This window comes from Engystomops pustulosus, chromosome 11 (genome assembly GCF_040894005.1).
Source record: "Engystomops pustulosus chromosome 11, aEngPut4.maternal, whole genome shotgun sequence".
NCBI lineage: Eukaryota > Metazoa > Chordata > Amphibia > Anura > Leptodactylidae > Engystomops > Engystomops pustulosus.
This window is the reverse complement of record NC_092421.1, coordinates 62,942,909-62,955,466: the sequence shown is the minus strand read 5'-3', so window position 1 is coordinate 62,955,466 and position 12,558 is coordinate 62,942,909.

Sequence of the window (12,558 nt, the reverse complement as noted above, 5' to 3'; positions counted from 1 at the left end):
ATGATCATCCAGACCCCTCTGAAAGTTATACACTCCCTGTTCTGCCACTGTGTAAAACATAAGCAAACCAGCCCTGGCAACACAATAACTTCATCATGGCGCAGGAGCATCTTACTACGTGAGATGAGAGGGATCAGGGAGAAGGTACCGTATATACTCGAGAATAAGCCGACCCAAGTATAAGCCGAGGCCCCTAATTTTACCACAAAAACCTGGTAAAACCTATATTTTTTTTAAACTCAAGTATAAGCCGAGTTGGGTTTTCAGCACATTTTTTGTGCTGAAAAACTAGGCTTATACTTGAGTATATATGGTAATTCCTTTTTTTGTTATCTGCATTGCAAAAACAAGAAACAGGGACTTACTTAGAAGAGGACAATAAATTGGCCACTGACTGAGAGTGGGGGCTCTTAATAATAAGAGGGACTAAGAAGGTTGGCAGTAAAGGTGTATTTATTAATCATGGGGCAAATAGAGGACTCTTACTAAGAATGAGGACAATAAAGGGGCACTTGCTAAAAAGAGGGTACAACTATGAGTGGGATCAAAGGGGACAGTTAATCAGAATGAGGGCAAAAACTGGGAACTTTGGAATTAAAACATGAGATAAGAAGAAAATGACAAAGGAGTCAGTAACTCTAAAAGGTAGCAATTAACTTGTGTAGGGACAAAACAAAAAAAGCGGGGGGCCTGAAGCCTAGTCTGGGTGAGGACTGGAGCACTACAGGTCTCTGCATGATTATGGCGATACCAAATTCATCGATTTTTCTGTTTTACCAATTATGCAGAATAAAACCTCAAAAGTTTTTATTCTTCTGTTGACATTGCTGGTTGAGGGCTTGTTTTTTGCAAGATAAGCTGTGCTCTTTTATTGGTGCCACATTTAAGGCTTTTTTTCACTCGCCTAGTATTATACACACTGATATATATTCCAGCATAGATCAGATGTTATCATATGCATATGTCAGCATATGGACATGATTTTTTGCTATATGATATTTTATAAAGCTTCTTAAAACTGCGTGTACTACTGATATTTTTTAAAGAAATTGAAATGATGGTCAGGTTTCTAATGCTTGGGTGTAGCGCCTCCTAGTGTTACATATTGACATGATGACTTTTTACTAAATTAGACTATCAAACTGGACCAGTTTTTCCGCCTACAGAATGTGTTCTTTATACAAGGACAATTGTGGGACAGGCATCAGTATATAACCCTTACAAGACTCAACCCTTTTTTATTTTTGTGTTTCTGTTTTTTATTCCACTCATTCCAAAAGCGATAACTTTTTTTATGTTTTACGTTTAAAGAGATGAGTTAGGACTTGTTATCTGCGGGACAAATTGTACTTTTTAGTGGCATTATTTAATATTCCATTCAGTGTACGGGAAAGCTGGAAAAAAAATTCCAAGTGCGGTGAATTTGACAAAAAAAAAGCACATTTGTTGCGTTTTTGTGTGCACTCTGTTTATATATTATATTTATATAGGTTTTATTAGCTTTTAGTAGATTTTAAAAAAATTAAAATCTTTTGTACAAAAAATCATTTTCTGCAGTACGTACTGGCGTTGTAACTCATGTCAATATGAGACCTATAGGACTGTTAGATCATTTTGTATTCGAATATTCATGGATGGAAAAAAGGCAAAAAAGTGTCAATTCAGACATTTGGCCGCTATTTTCCGTTACGGTGTTCACAGCCGGGAAAAATCTTTTTTATATTTTGATAGAACGGGCATTTTGGGACATGGCGATACCCAACGAGTTTATGATTTTTACTGTTTATTTAAATATGTGTTCTAGAGAAAAAGGGAGGTGATTTAAACTTTTCCTTTTTTTTTAAATTTAAAATATTTTTTTACATTTCTTTTTACTATTTTTTCAGACTCTAGGATATTTTAACCCTGCAAGATCTTATTGCTCATACTATAGACTGCAATATTACTGTATTGCAGTTGTAACCGGATAAGCTCTGGGATCGCCGTCTCCTGGGATAGATAAGCACTTTTTGGCACATCTCAGTCACAGTCCACTCCAGGCCAGTTGGGTGCAACTGGCCGCAACCAGTTTTATTAACTTCTTTAAAATGGCAAAACAAAATAATACAGAAATAAAATCCTACACCGTCTGACCACTAACTATACAATACAGTAGTTTCCTTACTACCAAGGAACTGTACCTACTGTACAGCTTCCCAACCCCAGCATACAGCAATTGGCAACTCACATCAGGTTTCCCAGGAGCAGAGAGAGACTCCTCTTGTGTTGCTGGTGATTAGCCCCAGTCAGCTTAAATGTCCTGCCTATCAAGTAGTACCTGAGCACTTCTAACGCCCACTTAATTGCCAAGCATTGTTTCTCTACAATGGCATACTTCCTTTCATGGTCAATCAATTACCTTCTCAGGTACACCACGGGATGTTCTGTGTCTCCCCTAATTTGTGACAACGCAGCACCTACCCCAACATCAGAAGTGTCTGTTTGCACAACAAATTCTTTGGTAAAGTCTGGTGTTATTAAAACTGGCTGGGCACAAAGAGCTTGTTGGACAGAAAGTGTAGGACAGAAACCTAGGAGAAACATACACATCATTTAACACTTTTCCCCTGGTTCTGTCACACAGTATATAGCAATTTTACTGTTGATCTCTAACAGCCTGCCATCGGCCACCCCGTGATGAAGTGGTCGGGTTTGAACCATGGCAATTGACATATTAACTGACACAATCTTTGCCAGGACCAACCACAGCAGTAACAGGAAGGTGTCAGCTGTATTAAACAGCTGACACCCGCTGGGGATGGAGAGAGCTCCGCCCATAAGTTCGCTGCATACAACCCCCCCAGCACCAGGGCTTTATAGTAGGTCCTGGTGCATGAAAGGAATAAAAAACAATCTAAGGACATTCACCCGAGCTCTTCTTCATCTTCATCCCGGCATGATGTGCGGCACTCAGGGCTGCTAATTATGCAGGCCACCGGGCATAATTAGCAGCCCGGAGTGCCGCACATCCTGTCCCCGCGCTCTGTGCTTCTAATTATATGTTTCTTTTCTACGTATTTCTAAAATATCTAAAATGTGATGATTTGAAGAAGTTTTGTCTAGAGGTTTCAGTTTATACAAATTGAAGGTCACTGACAGATAGTGGAGATTAGGAAACACTATTTGTTCTGCAGCAGGATAAAGGCCACTTTACAAACTGTTCTACAGGTCAATGGTAACTCCCTGCCTACCGGAGAGATACTTCACAATAATTATACAAATAAAGGACTATTGTCTGACAGTAAAGAGTCTAATTAGCATAGTGGCTGCTCAAATTACCCTGATACTATGCTAATTAAGCACTCTACTTTCAAGTGGGCGGTCCTGGGCTGAAGTAGGTAGCCTGGCTCCATCTATTGTACAGTAGAGATCCAAAAACTTACAGAAAATTTCAACTGTGCCAGAATGGGGGTCATTTATCTTAGTATTTTTTTCTCTTATTTATCAGCATTTGAATATTTGCGCAAATCTTTTTGACTTTTTCACAAAGAAAGTCACAAAGTCCCAGACTACAGATATATGACAACCCAGTGCCTATTGCGGGATTCAAAGAGCTGTAGAAGCAAAGGTCTTCTATAAACATGATTTATCAAATTGTTTACGACAGTATTCGGTCATAATTTGCACCAAAGGATGGGGCCATTTGTGATTGCTTTTTTCGTGCCCTTTTCTACTACACTTGAGCAAATAGTTTTGCACTTATGTAGTTGCCCGATATCCTGCTTGTGTCGCTTCCCCGCTCATGTCCGACGGAGTTCACCTTCTTCTTCCTGGTGCATGAAAGTGCATTGTCTTGTGACACAATTTGAAAGTTAAATTCCGCTCTCAGTCCGCATCCGATGGCCGCCCCTCGAAGCAAGCGCAGCCGCGCCTCAATCCGATCTCGTGGGACACAATCCCAGCGCAGACACTTGTTAAATATCTGTCAAAGCTGCGCAAATCCTGAAAACAGCGAACAGACCGACGAAAGTGCGATCCGCGACCCCTAGTGTCAATCATGACACTCATCCCACTACCTCAACATCCGCCACCCATTTGAGTTCTATTCCAGGTCCGGCCAGGCCAGGCCCACTCCCCAAACCCGGGCAAAATGTCTTTTGAGTGTGTCGTAGAGACATGTCTCATTTCTCACCAAGTGCCACACTACACAACGGAGCTCCTGATGGTCACATCTATAGTCAATTATATATCTGCCATATTATTAGACAGCAATGGCTTTAAGTCTCCACACGCCTTTAAGGTGGCTTTCATTGGCAATCTCTCCTTAAGGAGAACACCTACTGTCTGACCCTATTATGAGACACAATTGCATGTTGAGTTTATAAATATTGTTGTATTTTGTTAATCAGTGTAAGTTAACCATATGTAGTCATCCAGTGATCGCTCAAGAATAATGCAATGTTGAATGGGTTGCAGTTTAATATTTGAGCTTCACTTGCTGTAGCCAAATCCTTAGGCACGCAGTCACTTCACTCATCCTATGGCTCCCTTGTTGCTACAATCATCTGACAATGATGTTCTCTCATGGTTCAATCACCTTGTCAGGCTCAGAGAGACAATGCTTCTCCCACGTGTCTCATGTTCCGCTCCATTCTTGGTTTTTCCTGGATATCCCATCACACCTTCCAATTAGCCCTTTTTTTGTGGGAAATTTCTCAGGGGGGGCACAGCTGTTATGTAGGAGACTGACATTACGAAAATTTCCTGTATCTGTTCATATAGTTACTATCTGTTTCATACATGTTCTTCACATTGAACACCCCTTATTTTTGTGTCGATGTAGCTGATCAAGAGCAGTTTTAGTTTTTTGGGTAAACATTTAATTTTTGTGACATTTAGTGACAATTAATAAAGCGGTTGTACCATTTAAGCATTAAAATTGAAGGGAAATTCTCTCATAGACAGCTGTGGAGCCTGTGCCTCACTTAGTACTTCAGTGGTTCAAGTCCCTTTTGGGGACAAGGCGAGAATTATTTCAATAATATGTTATATTTTTCCCAACTTGAGAGCATTGCCCCTGTGTAGGGAATGATAACTTTTGTAGCCTGCTTACCTCGAGCTCCATGGTCCAGCCAACTCCAACTACGGCAAGAAGAATCAACAAAAATACAAAGGAAATGGCCATTAGTATTTTGGGTGATTACCCCTGTTTAGTCGGCTGCTGGGATACATGCTGGTCTCTTCTCTGTGATGGGGCATGACACGAAGAGCAGGGTTTAGGCGCCATTTCCATTCCTTAGATAGAGTGTGCCGGATCCGAAGCTACATAAAGTGGATACCAAGAGAGCAGGTGATGGCTGAAGTGTAAAAATGATGTACAGTCCATAATCTCAGAACATCTGTCATACCTTTTAAACTTTAGGGTTCTAAGTCGCTCCAAGCACCTGGTAGGTTGTTTAGATTGTGAGCCCCATTAGGGACAGGGACTGATTTGGCAAGCTCTGTGCAGCGCTGCGTAATCTGTAGGCGCTATATACACTCAGCGGCCACTTTATTAGGTACACCTGTCCAACTGCTCGTTAACACTTAATTTCTAATCAGCCAATCACATGGCGGCAACTCAGTGCATTTAGGCATGTAGACATGGTCAAGACAATCTTCTGCAGTTCAAACCGAGCATCAGTATGGGGAAGAAAGGTGATTTTGAACGTGCCTTTGAACGTGGCATGGTTATTGGTGCCAGAAGGGCTGGTCTGAGTATTTCAGAAACTGCTGATTAACTGGAATTTTCACGCACAACCATCTCTAGGGTTTACAGAGAATAGTCCGAAAAAGAAAAAACATCCAGTGAGCGGCAGTTCTGTGGGCGGAAATGCCTTGTTGCTGCCAGAGGTCAGAGGAGAATGGGCAGACTGGTTCGAGCTGATAGAAAGGCAACAGTGACTCAAATCGCCACCCGTTACAACCAAGGTAGGCAGAAAAGCATCTCTGAATGAACAGTACGTCAAACTTTGAGGCAGATGGGCTACAGCAGCAGAAGACCACACCGGGTGCCACTCCTTTCAGCTAAGAACAGGAAACTGAGGCTACAATTTGCACAAGCTCATCGAAATTGGACAGTAGAAGATTGGAAAAAAGTTGCCTGGTCTGATGAGTCTCGATTTCTGCTGCGACATTCGGATGGTAGGGTCAGAATTTGGCGTCAACAACATGAAAGCATGGATCCATCCTGCCTTGTATCAACGGTTCAGGCTGGTGGTGGTGTCATGGTGTGGGGAATATTTTCTTGGCACTCTTTGGGCCCCTTGGTACCAATTGAGCATCGTTGCAACGCCACAGCCTACCTGAGTATTGTTGCTGACCATGTCCATCCCTTTATGACCACAATGTACCCAACATCTGATTGCTACTTTCAGCAGGATAATGCGCCATGTCATAAAGCTGGAATCATCTCAGACTGGTTTCTTGAACATGACAATGAGGTCACTGGACTCAAATGGCCTCCACAGTCACCAGATCTCAATCCAATAGAGCATCTTTGGGATGTGGGGGAACGGGAGATTCGCATCATGGATGTGCAGCCGACAAATCTGCGGCAACTGTGTGATGCCATCATGTCAATATGGACCAAAATCTCTGAGGAATGCTTCCAGCACCTTGTTGAATCTATGCCACGAAGAATTGAGGCAGTTCTGAAGGCAAAAGGGGGTCCAACCCGTTACTAGCATGGTGTACCTAATAAAGTGGCCGGTGAGTGTAAATTAAGAATTATTATTATTATTATTAAGCTGTGCATTAGTCATAGAGGAACCTCCATGCCAAGCTACCCCACACCTCAGTAGCCTCTGCAGTTAATATAGTAATATAATAATAAGTAACACAGGACAAAGTTGACCTGACCTATGGCCTAAGGGCTGGCATTGTTGTGCACTATGGGATTGAGCTTCAAGTAGAGACGTGACTAAGGCGTCCAGCAGAGGACACAGCGGGCAGAAGCTTCTACAAAACAATGATGCAGTTTCTGCTACTTCAGCGTCATTCCAATGTCTTGCTGCCATCTTGTTCCTGTCGGCCTTGCAGCTTAGACATTTGTGAAATAAAAAGTTATACTTGAAGAAAATGTAGTTTTTAATTTAATGGGCGCAATGGGCACAGGTTATGTTATATACATGGGTTAATTATATTCAGCACTTTCATCATGGGTTAATTATATACAACACGCGCCCCTCATGGATTAATTACATTCGGCCCCTTCTTGGGTAAATTATATACAACCTCCTATATGCAGATTCCCCACTTACAGCTCTTCATGCAAATTTAAATTACGATTGTGAATAGTAAAAGAGAAATAATAAAAGGTATAATCACCGTCCAGGGCTCCCATTCGGCTCTTCTGCCGGTAGTCCTGCAGTGTATAGATGCAAGCCAGTGTGATGTCATCGCTCCAGCCTGTGTCCTTCAGCGAACACAGAGCAGTTGCAATTGATTTTTCTGATTGTATGGACTTGCCAGCATTTGGCAGATCCGTATACCAAGTAATCCACCGACGCTGCCGCCCCTTTCCTTGTTATATGCCAACTGCTGAGGTGAGATACGCCTGTGATTGATACCCCTCCCCCCTTTGGTATTGGATCCTCGGTAGCACTGCGGACCATGATGTAAGCCGACACCTGGGACCAGAGTCTAAGTGGTACCCTGTTTTCACCAGTGCCCGCCGCAAATCAGATTGGATTTGTTGCGGTGTGCTACCATCAGGTCATTCCACAAGCTCGACTTTGTCTGTGGTGACGGCCAAGGTGAAGTAGAGAATCTTAAGGCAAACTCATGGACGGGGACAGGCAAATGATCAAGACAGGCAGCACAGGATTGGAGTCGGGGACGTAGCGGAAGATCAGGACAATAACGGAACCGGGGTCACAACAGGGATTCAGAAACACAGTAAATTGCATGGAACAGCTTTCTCTGAGGCACTAAGCACAAAGATCTGGCAGGGTGTGCAGGGAAAGGCAGGTTTAAATAGAATTCTGGGAAATGACCAGCGCCAATTAACGCTGCACTGGCCCTTTAAATTCTCTGAAGCCGGCAGGTGAGCAGCACAGGCGCCGCATCAGTGAGTACGGAGGGGCACAGGTGCGCCTGCGATATGGGTCGCGAGAGCACCTGTGACAGTTGGTCAAGGAGAAGTTGATAAAAAAAAGCCTAAATGGACTCTGCTGGCTTTCAATACTTGGGACTGACTACAGGCTGTCCCCTACTTAAGAACACCCGACTTACAGACGACCCTAGTTACAAACAGACCTCTGGATGTTGGTAATTTACTGAACTTTAGCTCTTCTTATGACAACACAACATTTTAAAAATCCAATCACAGAGACCAAAAAAAATGTGGCTGGGTTTACAATGATAAAATATACAGTTCTAACTTACATACAAATTCAACTTAAGAACAAACCTACATAACCTATCTTGTACGTAACCCGGGGACTGCCTGTGGTCTCTAGTGATTGACAGCCAGGTTTTGGAAGAGATGTGGTACCTAGATGATGTTCAGAATGTTGATGTAGTACCTCAGAGCCTCTTATTAGAGCAGCATCTGGATTTCCTTCTACCAAAGGCTTAACCACAGACTCTTATAGATAGTAGAATATTGGCGAATATCTATTGTTCTGGTATATGGACTAAACTTATAAGATCTTTTATAAAAGGCTTAGTATTTTGAGTATCAGTAGAGTCTACCATAAACTAGGTTTTCCTCTGTGATTACAAACATACCAAAAAAGAACATTAACCCCTTAGCGCTCAGTGGCAGATATATCCGTCACGGAGCTGATGCCGGGTCGGCTCTGGATCTGAGGTGAAGCGGCATTGGGAAGCACGGGGTGCGGGCTGTGTCTCATAGCTGGCACCCCAGGAGTGGGCTCCGATCGCGGGTGTGTAACCCGTTAAATGCCGCGGTCAGCGCGACCGCGGTATCTATCATGCCTCTGGGGAGTCTTTCCCCCACGATCCCCCCCCCCCCGAACCGTTTTCGGGGGCGCTGATCGCTGCTATGGAAGTGCTGGGGTCCGATCTGGTCCCCAGCACTGCCTGCAGGCACTGGCGTCTGTGATGTGCATAGGTTGACACTGATAATACCCTGCAATACATGAGTATGGGGTTTTTGTTATGATTTAGACTTTTTTGGGGGTTATATGTCTCTTTATATGTTATGGGGCTTATGGGCATTTTTTATTGATTTATTACTTTATTTTTTATTGAATAACATTTTTTTTCTTTACTTTTTCACTTTTCCACCATGGGACATGAACAAGCAATCATCTTATTGCTTGTTCATGTCCCATGGTGGAAAAGTGAAAAAGTAAAGAAAAAAAATGTTATTCAATAAAAAATAAAGTAATAAATCAATAAAAATGCCCATAAGCCCCATAACATATAAAGAGACATATAACCCCCAAAAAAGTCTAAATCATAACAAAAACCCCACATATGTAGTATCACCGTGTCCGTAACAACCCATAAAATAAAAGTAAGTCATTATTGAACCTGTACGATGAACGCCGTTTAAAAAAATGTTGAAAACCCACCAAAAATTATCAATTTTACCTATTCAATCTTACAAAAAATGCTTTTAATCCTGTGTATATTCAGTATCAGCCCCGAAGTTGGACTGACACCCTGTAGCTCTGTAGTGAGAGCTGAGGCCTAGGAGGCCTGTAGTAAGAGCAGGTGCTCTAAGAGGTCATGCTCCTCTGCCAGAAGCTGGGTCCTACGAGAGCTAACTCCTCCCCTGGTTTAGTTAATCCCTAGTCAGGTGGTCTCTTCCTCCAATCACACTCCAGTTACAATAGTGGAACATCATTGGATGATAACATTAACATTCTTAACCCTTGCCTATCCAGGCAGAATCTACCGCTGCTCAATTACCTCTATATGTACTGGGTAGTGAAAGGGCTTATTCGCAACTACTCCTCTGCCATGCTCATTGGCAGGGATGTTGCACATATGTACTCCAGAATAATACTGGTGGAAAGTACAACATGTCCCACAAAAAACAAGCCATCAACCAGCTATGTAGCCAAAATGTAAAAATGTTATGCCACTTGGAAGACGGCAATGCAAAAATGATAGATTTTTCCCCACATTACGGTTTTATTTGACAAATTTAGTAAAATGTAAGAAAAAATGTTCAGGTCTGGTATCCCTGTAATCGTATCGACCCATAGAATAAAGATAACAGGATTATTAGGCTATACGGGGAACATCAAAAGAAAAAAAGTTAAAAATCCAGTACAGAATTGATGCTTTTCTACTCTTGTCCTTTAAAAACGAGTTCCTAAATTTTCAACAATAGGTGATAACAACCCCAAAATGATAACACTGGAAAAAGCATCTAAAAAAAAATGGCATCACATGGCCCCAATAACAAAAAAGTGAAAATTTCACAGCCTACAAAAGGAGGCAACGTGAAAACTAAAATCCTGGCAGCTGCAGGGTGCTCCTTCCCTTCTGCGCCTCGCCGTGCGCCCATAAAACAAGTAACGGCCACATGTGGGGGGTCTCTGTACTTTGGAGAAATCGCAGAACAAATTGTATGGTAGATTTTCTATTTTTATCTTTTGGAAATGTGTAAATTTTAGGGCTAAAAGAACGTATAACCGACACAATTTGACCATTCTAAATTTCACCTCCATTTTGATTCAATTACTATGAAGATTTCAAGGGGTTAACGATCTTCCTAAAATCTGTTTCTGATAGCTTGAGGGGTGCAGATTTGAAAATGGGTTGGTTATATAGGGGGTTTTGATGCTAAATATGTAAAATTTCATGCAAAACTGTATTTATCCCCAAAATAGTAAATTCTGAAAATATGGAAAATCACTGCTCGATTTGTAAGCCGCGCGACATCAAAATACATTATCCAGACATTTCAAAAATTATGAAAATGTAAAGTAGACACATGGGAAATGTTATTCAGCAAATTATTTAGGTGGTAAATCTATCTACCTGAAAATGTAATGATTTCAAATTTCAAAAAAGTTAAATTTTTCAAAAAATTCCTCATTTTTTCTTTTTTGGAAAATAAACGCAAAACTTATCAGCCAACATTTACCACTAAAATGAAGTACAACATGTGGGGAAAAAACAATCTCAGAATCGCTTTGATAAGTAACAGAGTTCAAAAGTTATAACCATATAAAGCCGACGCATATCAGTATCCAAAAAATGGGGCGGAGCCTTAAGCTGTAAAATGGCTGCGTCCTTAAGGGGTTAATAAGTACAGTTTATGTTTTTCCTCATAAAACTACGGTCCGTGCCATTATACACTTAGTCTCTGGAAAATATTTCACTAGACGAGCAAATGATGGCAATGTGATGAAACCATTTACTAGAAAATAATAAAAAACTGTAGGCATCAGAGTGATGTGAAATAGTCTTGGAAGTTGGGTTGGTCAAGCTATTCCACCAGGTGTGATCACTGCCAGGAAAAACTTCCATAAAAAAAACATCCAGTCAGCTAATTCCAGGGAGTCAGGGTCACAGTGGGAGATTTGGCTTGTTGACTTTTTTAATAAAAGTATTTAGCTTCACAGGACATGTCCGACCGAGCTGACCGATCGCCTGCAGACAGTCCTTGTTATGCAGAACAAAGATGTGGATTCTGCCCCCACAAAATCATTTTAACGTCTTTTGACACTGCTGGAGCCATGTTGTTCTATTGTTCATGTCAGTCACATAGCTTGAGTCTTATATATCAGCCATTTGATTGCTTGTATACTTTAAACACTTGCATAAAAGTGTTGACCAGTTGTTAAATACTGTATATACTCGAGTATAAGCCGACCCAAGTGTAAGCCGAGACCTCAACTTTTAACACAAAAATCTGCAAAGACCTATTGACTCGAGTATAAGCGGAGGGTGGGAAATGCATTGGCCAGCCTCCCCAGTATATAGCCTGCCAGCCCCCTGTAGTGTATAGCCTGCCAGCCCCCTGTAGCATATAGCCTGCCAGCCCCCTGCAGTATATAGCCTGCTAGCCCCCTGTAGTGTATAAAGTCTGCCAGCCCCTGTAGTATATAGCCAGCCAGCCCCCTGTAGTATATAGCCAGCCAGCCCCCTGTAGTATATAGCCACCAGCCCGCTGTAGTATATAGCCAGACAGCCCCCTCTAGTATATAGCCCCAGCCCCCTGTAGTATATAGCCATCAGCCACCTGTAGTATATTGCCTGCTCCCCCTGTAGTATATAGCCTGCAAGCCCCTGTAGTATATTGCCTGCTCCCCCTGTAGTATATAGCCTGCAAGCCCCTGTAGTATATAGCCAGCCACCCCCTGTAGTATATAGCCACCAGCCCCCAGTAGTATATAGCCTGCAGCACCCTGTAGTATATAGCCTGCCAGCCCCCGTAGCATATAGCCTGCCAGCCCCCGTAGTATATAGCCTGCCAGCCCCCATAGCATATAGCCTGCCAGGCCACTAGTACATAGCCTGCAGCCCCTGCCCCCAATATAATGCTTGTATGAAAAAAACAAATAGTTTACTCACGTTCTGACACCCCCCCGCAGGTCCTCTTCTATACTT